This window comes from Pecten maximus, chromosome 5, assembly GCF_902652985.1.
Source record: "Pecten maximus chromosome 5, xPecMax1.1, whole genome shotgun sequence".
NCBI lineage: Eukaryota > Metazoa > Mollusca > Bivalvia > Pectinida > Pectinidae > Pecten > Pecten maximus.
Window position 1 is genome coordinate 28577307 of NC_047019.1, and position 9109 is coordinate 28586415.

General features: G+C 35.7%; 1 long non-coding RNA gene across 1 annotated transcript; it reads right to left on the reverse strand.

The window, feature by feature from the left end:
- Nucleotides 1-554: 554 nt before the first annotated feature.
- Nucleotides 555-3221, reverse strand: LOC117327731. Its single transcript, XR_004532713.1, has 3 exons — nucleotides 2872-3221; nucleotides 2679-2760; nucleotides 555-969 (listed from the first exon to the last, which is right to left on the reverse strand). It is a non-coding gene; the product is annotated as an uncharacterized LOC117327731 (long non-coding RNA).
- Between the last annotated feature and the right edge of the window lie 5888 nt (nucleotides 3222-9109).

A 9109-nucleotide genomic window follows, 5' to 3' on the forward strand; every position in this document is an offset into this window, starting at 1 on the left:
AGAAAAGGTATGAAAAAGGTACAAAAAAGTTATAACTTTTTCTAGGTACTAAAAAGTTAAAAAAAAGTTATAACTTTTTCTAGGTACTAAAAAGTTACAAAAAAGGTACTAAAAAGGTACAGAAAAGGTATAAAAAAGGTACAAAAAAGTTATAACTTTTTCTAGGTACTAAAAAGTTAAAAAAAAAGTTATAACTTTTTCTAGGTACTATAAAGGTATGAAAAAGGTACAAAAAAGTTATAACTTTTTCTAGGTACTAAAAAGTTACAAAAAAGGTACTAAAAAGGTATGAAAAAGGTACTGAAAAGGTACAAAAAAGGTATAGAAAAGTTACAGAAAAAGTATGGAAAAAGTACAGAAAAATATAAAAAGATTTTGCTTCAGAATGTTTTTTATCCAGAAATATACTTATTAAATACATGTCTTCTAGACCAATGAATTACTATTCATAAAACATCACAGAAATCTCCTTTCACTTTGCACATTTTCTTGAAAGACTAACAAAAGCACTATTTTTCGTCCTCATGGAAAGCTTTATTTCGAATAACAGACTCCGTCCTCATGGAAAGCTTTATTTCGAATAACAGACTCCTTCCATGGATGAACGCAGCAGTCATGTACTATTACACTGTCATACTCCTGCTCCTGTACAAGGCATTATCCACTATGTTTCTTTAGTATATATTATAACTACCGTTTAATGTAAACATAAAACCAACATGTCATCAAGAATTAAGTATTTTTACTGCATAACACAGCACTCTAACTGGACTGTTATTAATACACATTGTATTGTATACTATATAAAATGTGTTAGCTGTTTGAGGCATTGTTACACAGGAAAGAAAAAAGTCTGAAATAATGCAAATGTTCCTCTTCTGGGATCCTTTCCTTGAGATTTGACTGACAATACTGCAAGAACACTGATTTTTCCAGGAGCTGATCAGGGTTCTTCTTGGGATTGACACTCTATAGTCCATCAAAAAGAAAAGAAAAGAAAACAGTTAGTGATCTATTTACATATTGTAACGCTGGTTTCGGTGTAATAACTTAATAACTAGGACAGGCTGAGAGTTAATTGGGTTATTATAATTTATTAACTAGAACACTGAAAATTTAAAGGATCCCATCAATTTCATCATGAGGCAATAAATAATATATATCTCCCATAATCATCAAGAACCCATCTGCCTAAATCACCGAGTAATATTGGTTGGAATTATATTGAAACAAAATCTGACCTTGGCCTTTGACCAAGTGACCTTGACCTTTCGTCAGTTGACTCCATGCATTATTATAATGTTTAATTCTGACCAACTTTGCTTTAGCCTTGAAACAAAATATTTAATCAGTGAAAAAACGCAAAATTTGACCTTGACCTTGTCAGTTTACACCTAGTTTAATTCCAACTAAATTTGCTTCATCATGCCAAAACAAAATATTGATGAAAAGAAAAAAAAATTACCTTGACCTTTCAATCTAATGACCTTCATGAGCTTTGACCCTGGGTTTTGACTAATTTTGTGAACTGTACCTGGCCCATTTCGTGTAAATTTGTCAATAAATTCTAGAATTATTAGACAGCAGCAAAATTAGAGGGCTGGGAGACAGAAGTAATATCTATAGGCTAACAAACACAACTTATCATGTCAAATCAAAAAGAAGATACCCCCAGAGATATCATGTAATTGTATGATTATTATATAAATATCAATTTTATATATATCATATATACAAGACTGTTCTTTAGCCTAAGAAGGAAGAGAAAAGTGATTCCCAAATAAGGAATCACTTTTCTCTTCTTCTAGATCTTATTAATTTGAAAACAGAAGCCTAAAATGTTTCTTTTGAATAAGATCCATAAATAACTTTCTGAGAAACTTCAAAATTATAAAATTCAAAATGACAGCCTGTCAGCCATCTTGCATTGCATACAAGCTAATATATTGGGGGCGGGGATGATCAACTTAAAAGGGAAACTGATGGTGAGAGTAATCAATGTGTGTTAATTCAGCAATAAAACATTTTAAATGAATTCACATAAAATAAAAGAAGAAAGATTCTCAAATTTTCCAATGGTCTATGTATAATAAATAAAATGTGCTAAAATTGTATATAGATTTTACTTTGTAGATCTATTTTAAATACGTATACTTTGACAAATTTTCAATTAGGACTTTATTTTATTGGATTTCCTTGAAATTTCATGCACACAACAAGTAACAATCCCTCTCATTTCTATATATATTTAATTTACCGTAGCCGATTCCGTAGATATTAATTGCATGTTAATTACATTTAAAAAAAAATAGTGTTGTGCGTATAATTAGGAATAAAGAACAAAATGTTCATACTTACCATAAATTATGGTGCATATATTCGTCTATTTCAGTAAAAAATAGTAACAAATGTACGGGAAAACATGAAAAAAATTATCAGGTAAAATAGCTGACGAATTATTGCCTACCCCAATATATAGTGGATCGAATTTCAAGAAAATCCATTGAAAAACGAAGTATATTATATATACTTTGGGACGTTCATACCAAACGCCATAAACGAAAAACGTGTATGGCCACATATATGTGTGAATCCATTTTAAATATATCATAATATTGACCCGGAATGTGAAGGTGAAGGATTAAAAAATAATCACTTGGCAAGCAAATTAAACTTACGATTGAAAGATGCAACATTTATAAATCGGCTGTGCGTAGGGGGCGGGTGGTCCGAGGATCATGAATGCTGGTGAATTTAGTCCTGAAACATGAAGTATTTCATATGAACATATTCACTCAATGTTGTTTAATGTATGACGATCGCGAGAGCGACAAAATCTGCGATTCGAAGACAAATTAGAACATAACTTACCCTGATTTCATGTTGTCCGATAATTCAGTGTTTGCCGGTGAAAGGGGTATCATAAGTCGCCAAAAGCTAGACGAAATTTGATATTCTGTTCCCAGTTTGTCGATTGTGTTCCGTGAGTGGGGTAATTAAATGTCGCCAATATATACCGTACTGTACTGTATATATAACGTGATTTTGTTCTAGGTCTAAGCTTTCATCACGTTTCCGTAAACAAACAAAATGGCCGCCACTTGTAATACAAATCTCCCGCTAAACTGAAGGGAGCGCCGCCTGGCGGTGGGTATACATGTGTATAGTAGGGCCAAGTGAACGAAGAAGAAAAATGTCGAATAAAGTTATTAGGCCGCCTACGATATCATGAGAAATCCTATCGATATTATTATTATATATATATTTTAGTTGTTGTTATATATTTTTATTTAATTATTATTATGATTACTGCAACATCGTACTCTTTCACAGTGCACATGATGGCACACATGCATAAGTGTCTGTACAGAGAAACTAACGTGTCATATGTTCTGTTATATTCTTGATACCGATAATATTGTGCACAGGTGAGATACCCAGGTAAACTGGCCAATGCAACAAATCATAGGCAGTCAGGCATGACAACGATGTAACTAATTAATTAACGCCCCAGGACACCGCTATGTCAGCAGGTGAACTGGACACTCCTCAGGTACACAGGTATTTACAAAATTCAATGAGTTCGGTACAGTAGACTGCCGCTAATTATATTCTAATTGATGCCCCGAGTATGAGGTCTTCGGTGATCAGCTTGTGTCTGACGGGGTCGGTTAACTTTTGGTGCGTGGTCCCACTTTTCGTGAGGTAGCCTACACACATGATGTGCACGTTTCAGTAACAGCACTAACTAGGCTACTGTAATGCTACGAGATCAATTCTCCTGCAGATGTCCTTTGTGAATAATCTGACGATCTGGCTTATAGATATATGACCAATTGATTGTTTTGTTTAATGTGTTCACTGACAAAACATCGTGTGCGCTGTTTTCAGATTAAAATGTTTATTGCAATTTACGTCATATCGAGATCATAAAAACGCTTTACTTATATGGAGTTAAATCAAAGCGTCTGAGAGTTTGGACGATCAAAATGACACAAGTGTTACACACGTGTGTTTGTTTACCGCTGGAGTTTGTGTCCAATGCGGCATAATTGTGCATGCTACTACAAGATTAATGTCAAAAGCGTAAACATCCAGAAAATATGCGATGCACTGACAAAGACCATGCTATATTAATCCCATTGGGATGAATGAAGCTTGGGTTTTCCGGAAAATATTTTTGTGGGTGAGCGACCCATCGTCCCACGTGAAGTAAATTATATCATCATGTTCTATGTAGGGCGTACGTTTATGAACGTCTGTGTTGGGATATAACGAACTGCTTATCTTTTATAACAACTGAGTTTGTTCATGTCGTGACTTATCAATGCTAAGTTGTAATTATTCACGTCCTCTGAGCAATGATTGGTCCTCTGAGATAAAAAGATAAACTTTAAAAAAAACTGCCCCCCCCCCCCCCCCCCCCCCCCCCCCCCCCCCAAAAAAACGCATTTCAAGGGTGTGAATATTGTACTAAAAATGCAATAAATTAAAAGTGAATACCTTTTTAGCACACCATCATCAGATGGTGGGCTATTCAAATCGCCCTGCGTCCGTCGTCCGTGGTCCGTGGTCCGTCCGTCCGTCCGTAAACAATTCTTGTTATCGCTATTTCTGAGAAAGTACTAAAGGGATCTTTCTCAAATTTCATATGTAGGTTCTCCTTGGTGCCTAGTTATGCATATTGCATTTTGGGACCGATCGGATTACAACATGGCCGACAGGCAGCCATCTTGGATTTTGTCAATTGAAGTTTGTTATCGCTATTTCTGAGAAAGTACTAAAGGGATCTTTCTCAAATTTCATATGTAGGTTCCCCTTGGTGCCTAGTTATGCATATTGCATTTTGGGACCGATCGGGAAACAACATGGCTGACAGGCAGCCATCTTGGATTTTGACAATTCAAGTTTGTTATCGCTATTTCTGAGAAAGAACTGAAGGGATTTCTCAAATTTCATATTAAGGTTCCCCTTTGTGCCTAGTTATGCATATTGCATTTTGGGACCGATCGGAAAACAACATGGCCGACAGGCAGCCATCTTGGAATTTGACAATTGAAGTTTGTTATCAATATTTCTTAGAAAGTACTGAAGGGATCTTTCTCAAATTTCATATGTAGGTTCCCCTTGGTGCCTAGTTATGCATATTACATTTTGGGACCGATCGGAAAACAACATGGCCGACAGGCAGCCATCTTGGTTTTTTGTCAATTGAAGTTTGGTATCGCTATTTCTGAGAAAGTACTAAAGGGATCTTTCTCAAATTTCTTATGTAGGTTCCCCTTGGTGCCTAGTTATGCATATTACATTTTGGGACCGATCGGAAAACAACATGGCCGACAGGCAGCCATCTTGGTTTTTAGCCCACCATCATCAGATGGTGGGCTGTTCAAATCGCCCTGCGTCCGTGGTCCGTCGTCCGTCCGTCCCTCCGTCCGTCCCTCCGTCCGTCCGTCCCTCCGTCCGTAAACAATTCTTGTTATCGCTATTTCTCAGAAAGTACTGAAGGGATCTTTCTCAAATTTCATATTTAGGTTCCCCTTGGTGCCTAGTTATGCATATTGCATTTTGAGACCAATCTGAAAACAACATGGCCGACAGGCAGCCATCTTGGATTTTGACAATTGAAGTTTGTTATCGCTATTTCTCAGAAACTAATGAGGGGATCTTTCTGAAATTTCATATGTAGGTTCCCCTTGGTGCCTAGTTATGCATATTGTATTTTGAGACTAATCGGAAAACAACATGGCCGACAGGCAGCCATCTTGGATTTTGACAATTGAAGTTTGTTATCGCTATTTCTGAGAAAGCACTGAAGGGATCTTTCTCAAATTTCATATGTAGGTTCCTCTTGGTGCCTAGTTATGCATATTGCATTTTGAGACCAATTGGAAAACAACATGGCTGACAGGCAGCCATCTTGGATTTTGACAATTGAAGTTTGTTATCGCTATTTCTCAGAAACTAATGAAGGGATCTTTCTGAAATTTCATATGTAGGTTCCTCTCAGTGACTAGTTATGCACATTGAATTTTGAGACTAATCGGAAAACAACATGGCCGACAGGCAGCCATCTTGGATTTTGACAATTGAAGTTTGTTATAGCTATTTCTCAGAAACTTATGAAGGGATCTTTCTGAAATTTCATATAAAGGTTCCTCTTGGTGACTAGTTATGCACATTGAATTTTGAGACTAATCGGAAAACAACATGGCCGACAGGCAGCCATCTTGGATTTTTACAATTGAAGTTTGTTATAGCTATTTCTCAGAAACTTATGAAGGGATCTTTCTGAAATTTCATATAAAGGTTCCTCTTGGTGCCTAGTTATGCATATTGCATTTTGAGACCAATTGGAAAACAACATGGCCGACAGGCAGCCATCTTGGATTTTGACAATTGAAGTTTGTTATAGCTATTTCTCAGAAACTTATGAAGGGATCTTTCTGAAATTTCAATTGTAGGTTTCCCTCGGTGCCTAGTTATGCATATTGCATTTTGAGACTAATCTGAAAACAACATGGCCGACAGGCAGCCATCTTGGATTTTGACAATTGAAGTTTGTTATAGCTATTTCTCAGAAACTTATGAAGGGATCTTTCTGAAATTTCAATTGTAGGTTTCCCTCGGTGCCTAGTTATGCATATTGCATTTTGAGACTATTCGGAAAACAACATGGCCGACAGGCAGTCATCTTGGATTTTGACAATTGAAGTTTGTTATCGCTATTTCTCAGAAAGTACTGAAGGGATCTTTCTCAAATTTCATACGTAGGTTTCCCTCAGTGGGTAGTTATGCATATTGCCTTTTGAGACCAATCGAAAAACAACATGGCCGACAGGCAGCCATCTTGGATTTTGACAATTGAAGATTGTTATCGCTATTTATCAGAAATTGCCGAAAGGATCTTTCTGAATTTCATTTGTAGGTTGCCCTCTGTGTCTAGTTATGCATATTGGATTTTGAGACCAGTCAGAAAACAACCTGGCTGACAGGCAGCCATCTTGTATTTTGAAAATTGAAGTTGGTTATCGCTATTGTACAGAAGGTACTGAAGGGATTTTTCTCAAATTTCATATGTAGTATTGTATTTTGGGACCAATCGGAAAACAACATGGCCGACAGACAGCCATTATTGCTAAATCTTAAATTTTATATATAGGTTGCCCTTGTTTGAAAAGTACTAGAGGGCTGTTTCTGAATTTACACAGATTAGTAAGACTTAGAGGAAGGGAAAAGTAGAGAAAAGATCAATCTGACATGGAACCTATAAAGATCATTCAATGGTGGGCGCCAAGATCCCTCTGGGATCTCTTGTTGACAATTGAAGTTTGTTATCGCTATTTCTGAGAAAGTACTGAAGGGATCTTTCACAAATTTCATATGTAGGTTCCCCTTGGTGCCTTGTTATGCATATCGCATTTTGGGACCGATCACCAAATAACATGGCCGACAGGCAGCCATCTTGGATTTTAACAATTGAAGTTTGTTATCGCTTTTTCTGAGGAAGTACTGAAGAGATCTTTCTCAAATTTCATATGTAGGTTCCCCTTGGTGCTTAGTTATGCATATCGCATTTTGGAACCGATCAGAAAACAACATGGCCGACAGGCAGCCATCTTGGATTTTGACAATTGAAGTTTGTTATCGCTATTTCTGAGAAAGTACTAAAGGGATCTTTCTCAAATTTCGTATGCAGGTTCCCCTTGGTGCCTAGTTATGCATATCGCATTTTGGAACCGATCGGAAAGCAAGATGGCCGACAGGCAGCCATCTTGGATTTTGACAATTGAAGTTTGTTATCGCTATTTCTCAGAAAGAACTGAAGGAATCTTTCTCAATTTTCATATGTAGGTTCTCCTTGGTCCGTCGTATTGCATTTTTGGACCAATCTGAAAACATTGTCGACAGACAACCATTATAGCCAAATCTCAAATTTCATATATAAGTTTCCCTTGTTTAAAAAGCACTGGAGGGATGTTTCTCAATTTATACAGATTAGTAAGAGGTAGGGAAAAAAAAGAGAAAAGATCAATCTAACATGGAACCTATGAAGATCATTCAATGGTGGGCGCCAAGATCCCTCTGGGATCTCTTGTTTAATTTTTAATCTATATGTATGTTATTTATCAAAATATTTTTGATGCCTCTCTGGAATGAAAAATTTATCTATGCATGGACAATTCAACACACATTTCGGATTCCAATCACCTGTTACCTAGCTTACCTGTCGTTGAGGTCTTCTAAAGGCGATTCGCCTCTCTGACCCATCACAAATTCCCTACAGTTCACTGATAATTGTATTTTAATCAATTGTATGTACATTATTAAATTAAGATTTCCATTTAAATGGGGATTGAGCTTATATTGATTGAATTACCTGTAATAGAATTTCACTGTCACTGTCTTGTATAATTATTTGTGATTACATTTACAGTAATTATTGTGTGTCATAAGCAAACATAAGATTTATTTAGTAATCTTATGGTTGTCCAGAAAAGATACAGACAAGTTTTGCTAAAAATAATCAGTCTTTTAAGATGTTGTAAATATTTTCTAAGTCCAGAAAAGGTACAAAAAAGTTATACCCGAAATTTTCAAAGTCCAGAAAAGGTACAAAAAAGTTATACATGCAATTTTCTAAGTCCAGCAAAGTTTTGCTAAAATTAATCAATCTTTTCAGATGTTGTAAATATTTTCCAAGTCCAGAAAAGGTACAAAAAAGGTATACCTCAAATTTTCAAAGTCCAGAAAAGGTACAAAAAAGTTATACTTCAAATTTTCAAAGTCCAGAAAAGGTACAAAAAAGTTATACCTCAAATTTTCTAAGTCCAGAAAAGTTACACAAAGTTATACCTCAAATTTTCTAAGTCCAGAAAAGGTACAAAAAAGTTATACCTGAAATTTTCTAAGTCTAGAAAGGTACAAATAAGTTATACCTGAAATTTTCTAAGTCTAGAAAGGTACAAAAAAGTTACATCTAAAATTGTCTAAGTCCAAAAAAGTTATCAAAAGTTACATTCATTAATTCTAAGTTTTCAAAAAGGTACAGAAAAGGTACTAAAAAGGTACTAAAAAGTTATAACTTTTTATACCTTTTTTTGGTATG